The 10,040-nt window shown below is 47.6% G+C and overlaps 1 protein-coding gene across 1 annotated transcript in view; it reads left to right on the top strand.

Moving 5' to 3' along the window:
- The window catches only part of KIF1C (kinesin family member 1C), a 19,255-nt gene extending 18,959 nt beyond the window's left edge, over positions 1–296 (top strand). The window contains exon 22 of the mRNA XM_007457688.1: positions 1–296. This exon is cut by the window's left edge and continues 907 nt beyond it. The gene's annotated coding sequence lies outside the window, so the exon portion shown is untranslated.
- The last annotated feature ends 9,744 nt before the right edge of the window (positions 297–10,040 follow it).

Here is a 10,040-nt window from a genome sequence, read left to right as displayed (position 1 = left end):
GGGTCCCACAAACGCTGCTAGGGTGGGTGGGGGGCTGGGGTGCCGCGTAGTCGGTGTTTGACTTTCTTTTCAAGTGGGGCAAAGGGGAGAGAACCTAGAGGGGGGTAAGGTCTCCCCCCCTCCTGGCCCTGTCTGTCCGTCTGTGGTGGGTTTCTGTTTCCAGGGAGGTGTGGTGGGATCATAAGTCATTCCTCTCCCCTTTCAGGCCTCCTGCTATATTTGGGGGACCTGTCTGGCGTCTGGTTTGCCTGGGGTCCCTGAGGATGTGGGACCTTTCAATAAAGGACGGAAAACAGAGGGAGCTTGTGGCTGGTGGTCATTTGGTTTTGGTTTTCAAGGGAGATTTAGATTATTTAAAAGTAAAGTGCGCAAATCTCAAGTGCGGCTCAGTGAATTTTTGCGTAGGTCACCGCTCAGGTTAAGGTAGAAGAATGTTTCCATCATGGTTTCTGGAATGTTCAGCATCACGTCTCCTCGTGAGTGTGTAACCCATTCCTTATATCCCTTTCATTTTCGCTTACCCAGCGTCTCCATCTCTGCCCCCAAAACTGCTGTCATTGTCCTGGAGGGAGGTGAGGGAGGGATGAGAGGGGAGGAAGAGGGAGTCTCAGCCTGGCAACGTCCAACTGGCCGTTCCTAACAGGAAATAGAGGGATTTGGGGGGGGGGGGGGGGGGGGGGGGGCGGTTTCTGCGTCTTTGAATCACTTAGCTATTTGAAAGTTCTCCCAAGCAGCCACAACTTCCCCAGGTTCTGTTCTGTCTTGGGCGTGTTTTACAATGAACGTGTTAATCAAGCTTACTGCACCCACCTGATTATTTCATCCCGTTCGTGTTTCCTGCCTTTTATCAGGGCGCATTCAGTATTCCAAATAGTATTTTGTCTTAAGATTGCTTTCAAGGAGGATGCTGCCTGCTTGTTTTAACGTTCTGGCTTGGAGGAGCCTGTCCACAGCAGTGCCGTATTGTACATGTTTTGCAGGTTAAATTGCAACACTGCTCTCCCTGCACCAGGCCAAACCCCAGAATCCCCATGTTTTCAACCTTAGGAAAACACTTCCACCCATTTGAAAATTTGAGCTGCTTGCCCACAGCTTCCTGATGTCAGTCTTGAGGTGCAAGCAGCCAAAACCATAGACATTATCCCAGTTGCAGCCAAACCGCAGCCCTGGGCAAGGCTACAATTGTTTACTCTTGGTTTCTGCACCCTTAAGCTGGCTACCTTTATTTTGGCAACTTTGAATGCCAGGTCTTCAGGGATCTGTTGACAGTGACCCAAGACTTGGAATGTAATGGATGGTTTGTCGGCTGTGTTTATTTGAGCAGTTTATAATCTGGTCAAAGAGACTAAATGTGAGCAAGAAAATGATAGACTACAAAGTTCTCTGCACGTCAGAGCAAGCTGAGTGGTACAGGCAGTTTGTAGGATTTGAGATGGGAGAGAGAGCTCACTAATTTAAAATACAGTGGGATTATTTTCCCCTCAAGACTACCTTGTATAAATGTTTTCTACCATTTTTATCCGTTTCTCTCTTCCAGCTCAATCTTTTTTTTTTTTTGGCTGCGTTGGGTCTTCGTTGCTGCGCGCGGGCTTTCTCTAGTTGTGGCGAGTGGGGACTACTCTTCGTTGCGGTGCAGGGGCTTCTCATTGCGGTGGCTTCTCTTATTGCAGAGCGTGGGCTCTAGGTGTGCGGGCTTCAGTAATTGTGGCATGCAGGCTCAGTAGTTGTGGCTTGCGAGCTCTAGAGCGTAAGCTCAGTAGTTGTGGCTCATGGAGTAGTTGCTCCGCAGCATGTGGGATCTTCCTGGACCAGGGCTCGAACCCATGTCCCCTGCATTGGCAGGCGGGTTCTTAACCACTGTGCTACCAGGGAAGCCCTCAGCTGAGTCTTTTAAAATGTGATGAATTTTAGATTTTATTCAGAGAATTGCCCACTAATCTCTTATCTGTTCTACACATGCTAGCATCCCTTATGCATATCAGCCTTAAAACTGTAAAGGACTCTTTTTGTCTCCATTTTTCAGATGGGAAGACTGAGGTTTGAATAGATTAATGAGTTGCCCAATGCGATACAGTTCCTAAGAGGCAAACTTAGGATTCCAGCTCAGGTCAACTTGACTGAAGCTCAGACTGTCTCGTGCCTCTAGGACGATCATCTTTCATTCTAGAAACCACGTTGCCTTCTCCTCACATGAGTCTGCCTCTAGTTTCTGGTCTCTTCCAAAGCTGCCCTGAGAAGAAATGAGAACCACTATTTGTAAGCCTCCTCCAGGATCGTGGACAAAAGTCATGCAGACAACCTGCCAGCTTTCTAGCTCCCTCAATTTTACCCTTGCTTTCCTTGGAAATTCAGGCCAACAGCCTCTGCCTCATTATACACATTCTCACTCCTCCCACCCACTTCTGTCTCTCTTGAAAGGCAAGAGGAGACTGTGGCATCATCGGGATAGTATGTCTCTCCTAAAGATCTGGTCACCAGATGGATGTTGTAGAAACTGCTTCTCTCATTCCTAAACAGTCCCACAGTTGCAGGAGCTGATATTAACCTGCAGTGCCCCAATAGCCTCATCAATGAGGATTTCCATCTCGACTCCTCCAGGTCCTTTCTTATGCTCCCTCTGCCCCCGAACCTGGAGAAGGACTGTGTGTTCTGATACCTGGGAAGCTCTTGCCCTGAGCTCCCGTAGCTCTTAGGCTGCAGCTGGGATCCTGCCTGATGCCCCAGGCACATGGACCAGCCTGAAAAATTCTCATGCCTAATGAGCTAAGCTTCTTTAAAATGACCATGGAAACCGTTCTGGCTGTTCTTACAGAGTGACTTCTCAGCCAGAGAGGAGAAGCAGGGTCTCGTTCTTTAAGCCTAGGACCCCATCTCCAAAAGGTTAGGGCTGCAGTCAAACTTTGGAGCACACAGACCTGGGTTCCAGACTCATCACTAGTTAGCTGTGTTACTCTGGGTAAGTCACCCCCTCTGGGCCTCAGTTTCCTTCTTTGTAAATAGGACTAATCAATGGGAAGATTTAATGAGATAATACAGGAAAAGGGTCTGGCACATATTGGGAGCTCAAGGTTGGTGCCTTCCCTTTTCCCTTGTTATGAACTGGAAATGAAGACTGGAAAAAGAAGAGAGGTGTCGCAAAATGAGGTCGGGTCCCCCAAAATGTCAGAGGCATTCTCCAGCTCAACCCTCCACGATGCCTGGTACCCCGTATCCACCAAAGCCTCGCCCCCAAGCCCTGTTGTTCCACTGTTGTCCGCCAGGGGGAGAAAGGGAGCACGTTCGCTTGTGGGTAGCTTTCGCTATCGCGTTCACAGAGCCTTGAGAGAGCGCGGCCTTCCGGGGGGCGTGCCTGCGCAGGAGGCTGGGCGTGACGCGGCGCTAGGTTGGGCTTCCCTTTCCCGCGTGCTTGGAGCTGCCCAAGGTTGAGGCTGGGGGCCTCGGGAGCCCGAGGAGAGCGGCACGGGTGTGGAGTGTAGGGCCTGGAGCTCTGCGGGCATTTCTTCTTCCGAGACCAGCTATCATCTTCGTTTTCCAGAGGGAACGACCTGACTCCCTTCAGAGTTAGTATTTTCTTCCCCATCATGGATGATCAGGGATTCCAAAGAAAGGAAAGAAGGGACATTCATTGGGCACCCTCTGACATAGGGACGGTGCAAGGGAAGTGGACCAACCTTAGGGGCAACGATGCCCCCATACTAGAGGAGCTTTTGGATTGGGGTTTGCTTTGTTCGAAATTTGGTAAATACAAAAAAGTAGAAGGAAGAAAATGGAAATAATCCACATTTCCTCACCACAAAGGATCTCTTGTTGTCTCCTATAAATGTACCCTAAAATGTTTGTTCAACAAGTATTTATTGAACACCCACCAACTATGTGCTTAGCATGTTAGGTTGTGTGGGACTGCAGAGGAAAAAGAATGATGACCTGGAAACAGGATTTTCAGAAATCTGCAAATGAGTGCATGTTAGTGTCTTAAAGGGAAATTCCCATAGCAAAAGCGAGACAATCACCTTAGGAAGATTTCAGAGAAGAAAACCCACAGAGGGAATTCCTTGGTGGTCCAGTGGTTAGGACTATGTGCTTTAACTGCTGAGGGCATGGGTTCTATCCACTGATCTGGGAACTGAGATTCTGCAAGCCCTGCAGGGAGGGGCGGGGGGGGGGACAAAAACAAAACAAAACAGCAACAAAACAAACAAAACCAAACCACACACACACACACACACAGAAAATCCACAGAAGAGAGAAGCTGTGAAAATGATAAAGGCATTACAACCTGTATTTGAATTGAATTGCACATGAGAGAATATATATGGGAAAATTATTTAGCCCAGTTCTCTGATTTTTTTCTTATAAGGTTTTTATTTGACTTTAAGTCACAAAATAATGCATGTTAATTGTATACAAAATTGTAAACACTATCAGAATTTTAATACTCATGAGGGAAATGAGGCCCAGAAATTCTAACTAACTCGCTTAGAATTCAGTAAGTCTGGGACCAGATATCAGATTTCCAGGCTGGTACTGTTTCTGTTGTATCATACATAATAGGCAAATGTGGTTCCGGCTTTAAATGAATTTCTCACATTATTGAGTTTCAGAGAATTCATCCTGGAGGGAAAAAGTCTACAAATTTAATCAAAGCTTGAGTTCTCAGATAATAATTAGTTCTTGGATAATTCTCACTAAGGAGATAGTCTGTAAACATAATGAATAGCTTTTGGCTATATCATAACTTGTAGTAGACAGCAGGAGCTGTATTGGAGAGTAACTAAATACATTTAATAAATATGGTAAAAAGTCAGATGGATTCTTATCCTTGTTAAATTCCAGGGCAGGGCATTCACACTTGAATTAGCTCCTGTGAAAGTTTATGCAGAACCAGGCAGGTGGCTGTCACTCCCATGATGGAGGAACCACCAAGCTTGATTTCTCTATGATTCAGAACGTCTTGATCATTCTTCAGTCATGAAATGGGCAGGATGTGGGACTGTGAGACCAGGACCCAGCTAGAAGCCCTTACTGCACACTACATGGTAGGGGAAAGAAGGCCTTTGGAAATATCCTTTTGAAAAGATTCTAGACAGAAGATCCAGAGTCACACCTTTGAGGGGAAATGTTTAGGATGCTATAGAGTTCTTAATTTGGTTGTACATCAGAATCACATATGAAGCTTCTTAGAAGTAAAGCTTCTGGGGCCCAACCTCACAGCCTCTCTCCTCTTTCAAACCTGTGGTTCCCAGGACACTTAGATTGAGAGCCAGTCTCCTTACCATGGCTCATGAGGCCCACAGGATCTGGTCTTCACCCATCTTTCTCACTTTATCTCTGAGTGTCTAAGCACTTTCTTTCCCCATCTTTGTGTATCATTTATGTCTCAACTGAATCGTGTTTTCTCAGAGAACCTTCTTTGATTTACCATCATGTTACCCAGAGACACCCACACTCTCTAGTGTGTTTCACCCTGTTTTATTTTCCACACAGCCTTCCTCTCTCTTTGAAAGGCTACTTTGTACTTCTTCACTTGTTTATTGTCCATCTCAGGGGTCTCTCTGGCCCACCACCTTTTTAAAAAAAATTTATTTAATTTGATTTTTGGCTGCATTGGGTCTTCCTTGCTGCGCGCAGGCTTCCTCTAGTTGCGGCGAGCAGGGGCTACTCTTCGTTGCAGTGCGCGGGCTTCTTATTGCGGTGGCTTCTCTAGTTGCGGAGTGCGGGCTCTAGGCACACGGGCTTCAGTAGTTGCAGCAGGCGGGCTTCAGTAGTTGTGGCTCGCGGGCTCTAGAGCGCAGGCTCAGTAGTTGAGGTGCATGGGCTTTGTTGCTCAGCGGCATGTGGGATCTTCCTGGACCAGGGCTCGAACCCGTGTCCCCTGCATTGGCAGGCGCATTCTTAACCACTGCGCCACCAGGGAAGTCCCCGCCGCCTGTTTTTGTATGGCCGGAGAGCTAAGGGCAGTTTTTCCATTTTTAAATGGATGGAAAAAGTGAGAAGAATCACTGACAATGTATAGACAAAGTCGCGTACGTGATAGGGGACTTGCAGAGCGGGGAAAGGAAAATAATTAAGTGCAGATGCTTTTCTGGGAATGCATCTATCTATTTTCTGGGAATAGATACAGGAGAGGCAAGACCCACAAGATGGGGGTCAAGGAGTGGGCTTTGAACAGGTATTATCAGAAATAAGTGTGCCTGGGGCCTTCCCTGGTGGCGCAGTGGTTAAGAATCCGCCTGCCAGTGCGAGGGACATGGGTTTGATCCCTGGTCCGGGAAGATCCCACATGCCATGGAGCAACCAAGCCCGTGAGCCACAGCTACTGAGCCCACGTGCTGCAACTACTGAAGCTCACGTGCCTAGAGCCTGTGCTCCTCAACAAGTCACCGCAATAAGCCCGGGCACCACAACGAAGAGTAGCCCCGCTCGCCGCAACTAGGGAGAAAGCCCGTGTGTAGCAACAAAGACCCGATGCAGCCAAAAAGAAAAAAAGAAAGAAAAAAAAAGAAATTAAGTGTGCCTGGGGTGCTCATGGCTTGTAGGATTATAAGAGCACATCTTGTTTGGGGCCCAGGGAGGAATGGATACTTGAAGTAGTAAGTGGAATATTCCTTAAGGAAGAGTATCACTGGGCACCTGCAGTGAGCCACACGCAGAGACCCCGAGGTTTACAGCACAGTGTTATTCACAAGGCAGCGAGGAGACAGGGGAACAAATCTCAGATCCGCCTCCAGGAATGAGAGGGGTTGGGGTGTTTATGGGATAAAGAAGCAAGGCCATCTGAGGCCTGGGGAGCGTGGGGAAAGGTGATGGGAATAAGAAAAGGCGAGGTAATCCACGTTCTGTTCTGCGCAGGTGCAACTAAGCTACAGGGTTCTTCATGGGCAGGGTGTTGAGAAAATGGCGCCATTAGCACGTTCTGAGGGTGGAGTTGGGGGCCCGCTGACGTCAAAAGGTCACCGCGGGGACACTTGCGCATGCCCAGATGGAAGGCCCGCGGTGTCAACCAGTCTTAACCGGCTAGAGCTCAAACTGGACACAGCTGTCTGGACTGCAGCTCAGGCAAACTTCTTATCGTTTAGGCTACGTGAAGCTTAGAGGACATGGAAGTTTTGTAAAAACAAGGTGAGCCTGATTAGTGAAGGTAGGTTACAGCGTATTATTTATTAAGGAAGTTAGAGTTTCATGGATCTGACTGAAAACCACCCTCGGTTTCACTTGTTCACGTCTCGGGTGAGAGGGTGGACGTAAGTGGAAGGAAGGTCACCGTAGGTCTCAGTGGGAAGTGCTTCAAACCTGGGATTCACCATGAATTTTCACAGAAGAGTAGAAGCTGGGGGACAAGGCATAGGAGTGTTGGCCCTGGGGAGGGGATGGGGGCGGGGGAGTGACCAAGGGGAGCAGGGGTCTAACATGCCCATCTCCCCTGGAGAATCCCTGTGCTTCTTGGCGGACGGCCTCACGGTGCCTAAACAGCCCTAAGGCTCTTACCTGCCAGGCGGAATAGCACTACTTCTTTCTTTTTTTTCTAGTTTGAAAGATTTTTTTTTTTTTTTTGAATAGCACTTCTTAGATAGGGAGTCAGTGAGTTAGGGGGACCTAACACTGTTCCAAGAAAGATGATGGTTCCTCGTGGTCCCTCATAATATCCAGTCCAGATGGCTGGGAGGGGCAAGTGGTAAGGATTCTCCATCCCCTGACTTTCCCCTTCCTGTAATTTCCTTACCTATTAGCCACAAAGTACAGTAAGACCCCTACATACAAACGAGTTCTGTTCCAAGAGTGTGTTTGTAAGTCTAATTTATTCGTAAGTCCAACAGAGTTAGCCAAGGTATCCAACTAACACCATCGGCTATATAGGACTGTACTGTAATAGGTTTATAATACTTTTCACACAAATTATACATAAAAAACAAACAAAAAATAAAACACTTTTAATCTTACAGTACAGTACCTTGAAAAGGACAGTAGTACAGTACGACAGCTGGCATTACAGGGGCTGGCATCGAGTGAACAGGCAAGAAGAGTTACTGACTGGAGGAGGGAGAAGAGGTGGGAGATGGTAGAGCTGAAGGATCGTCAGCAATGGAGACGGAGGGCAAGCTGCAGTTTCACTCATCCCTGAACGCACGTTCGCATCTTTGAAAGTTCACAACTTGAAGGTTCGTATGTAGGGGACTTACTGTACCTGGGATCCCAGACAATTGCTAGGGTTCCTATTGTGAAGGCCTCACAGCAGCACTTAACATTCTAATATTGTGGGTGGGTAGGAAGGGTGGACACAAAATCCTCATGGCCTTGTGAAGACTGGCCTTGGGGTGGGCACTGTGAAGGCCCTTAATTCGTGCACCATTGTGCGTGGGGTAAACCCTTCGTACTGATTTTGGTGATTTATCCCACGTCTGAGTCGCCTAAGAAGGAGATCATAGGTGAGTGCTGCCACCTTCCTGCTGTTTGCCTTCTGCTCTGGCAGTACAGCGCCCCTGTCCCCTCCCCTCTATCTTAGGAACACTGGCCTCAGAGGTCAGAGGAGATAAGCCCAAATCAGCCTGATTCTTATCTTGCTTATTACCTCTGCTTCAACGTGGTGGTTTTAAAGGGTCACAGTTCTTACCCCTCCCGTGTGATTGTCCCCAGTCCAGGGCCTTGTTTTGACAACTCACCCAAGGGCAGAGCAAACCCAGCAAACAGTATAGCTTACCTTTAAGGTAGGTTTCACATCCTTCTCCCTCACCCAAATAAGATACTTCTATGGAGCACACTTTCTGGAAAATAAGACCATAGATGAGGTTTGATATCTCCCATTAGAAACTCGGAATCTTTGGAACTCAGATCTCAAAGAGGCCTCGCGCAGCAGCATTGACTTTGGGGGACTGCAAGGAACTTCAGAGAACATTTAATCCGTCATCTTATTGTATTTATTAAAAAAAAAAAAAGATGGAGGGTCTACTGCTTAGGACGCATTTTCCTATGTGTTTTGGATGACACAAAAGTCATATTAAATATCTCTATCTGCCTCTCCTGCCTTCTTTCTGGAGAGCTCTCTGCCTCCCACCAAATTGTTCTTTACAGACCCCACACTCTTCTGCCTCTGTGTTTTTCCTAGAAGGTCCTCCACCCCTGACAGCCCCCTTCGACTGGCTTCCTCCTGTCACCCAGGGGTCTCAGCTTAACTGCTGTCATCTCAGGAAACATCAATTCCCTCAGTCTGGATTGGGGACCCTTTTCTTTTCCAGCTTATCCTGGACACATCTCTGTCACTACATGTACCATGTGATGATGCAATTGTGAATTTTGTCATCTCCCCTTGACTGTGGACTCTTTGAGGTTAGGGACTGAACCTGTTTATCTTTGAGTCAGACCCAGATTCTCCTTGAGCAAAGACTGGCAGGAGAGAGAAGCCATCATGAGGCTTATAAAAGGAGTATATCAAGGTGGGCGTGGCAGATATCACGAGAGCAGTAAAAGAGTAGCATGAAGTCACTATCGGCTTCTTGGCAGTAGCCCAGAGCTAGAAGTCCACCTCCAGCTGAAGGAAGTAGCCCGGGAAGGAGTCGCTTCCTTCTAAACTAAAGACCTTGAGTCCTGGGGAGGTTCTATCAAGCGTAGAAGCCCGAGTCATCAACAGGTGAATGCTCTGATTGACAAGGCGGTGAAGAGTAGGGGAAGGAGCCCAAGACGGGGTGTCAGGAGACCTGGTTCTAGTTCATACTTTGTTCCACATGAGAACCCACTGGCCAAATGGGACTCCCCAACATGTCATATCTTTTCCTCGGCCTAGAACAACTTCTGTCCTTCTGCAACTGTCTTCTGGTCAGGATACTGCTCTCCTTTAAGATCCAGGTCGTATCCCGTCTCCTGAGTGAAGCCTTCATCTTCCAAACCAGATATGACGTGAGGGTGTCTCCTGTTTGCTCTGAACCCCTGTGGAAAAATGTATACACCTCTTTTAGGAAACTTATTCTTGTTCTGCTTCACTATTTACTTATGAACTTCTCTTGTTTCTCCTACTAAATTACCCCCATTAATTTTCCCCTCCTTGAGAG

The sequence above is a fragment of the Lipotes vexillifer genome, unplaced genomic scaffold, assembly GCF_000442215.2.
Source record: "Lipotes vexillifer unplaced genomic scaffold, Lipotes_vexillifer_v1.1 scaffold611, whole genome shotgun sequence".
Lineage (NCBI taxonomy): Eukaryota > Metazoa > Chordata > Mammalia > Artiodactyla > Lipotidae > Lipotes > Lipotes vexillifer.
The sequence above is the reverse complement of the archived record's forward strand: the minus strand, read 5'-3'. Positions and strand labels throughout refer to the sequence as shown.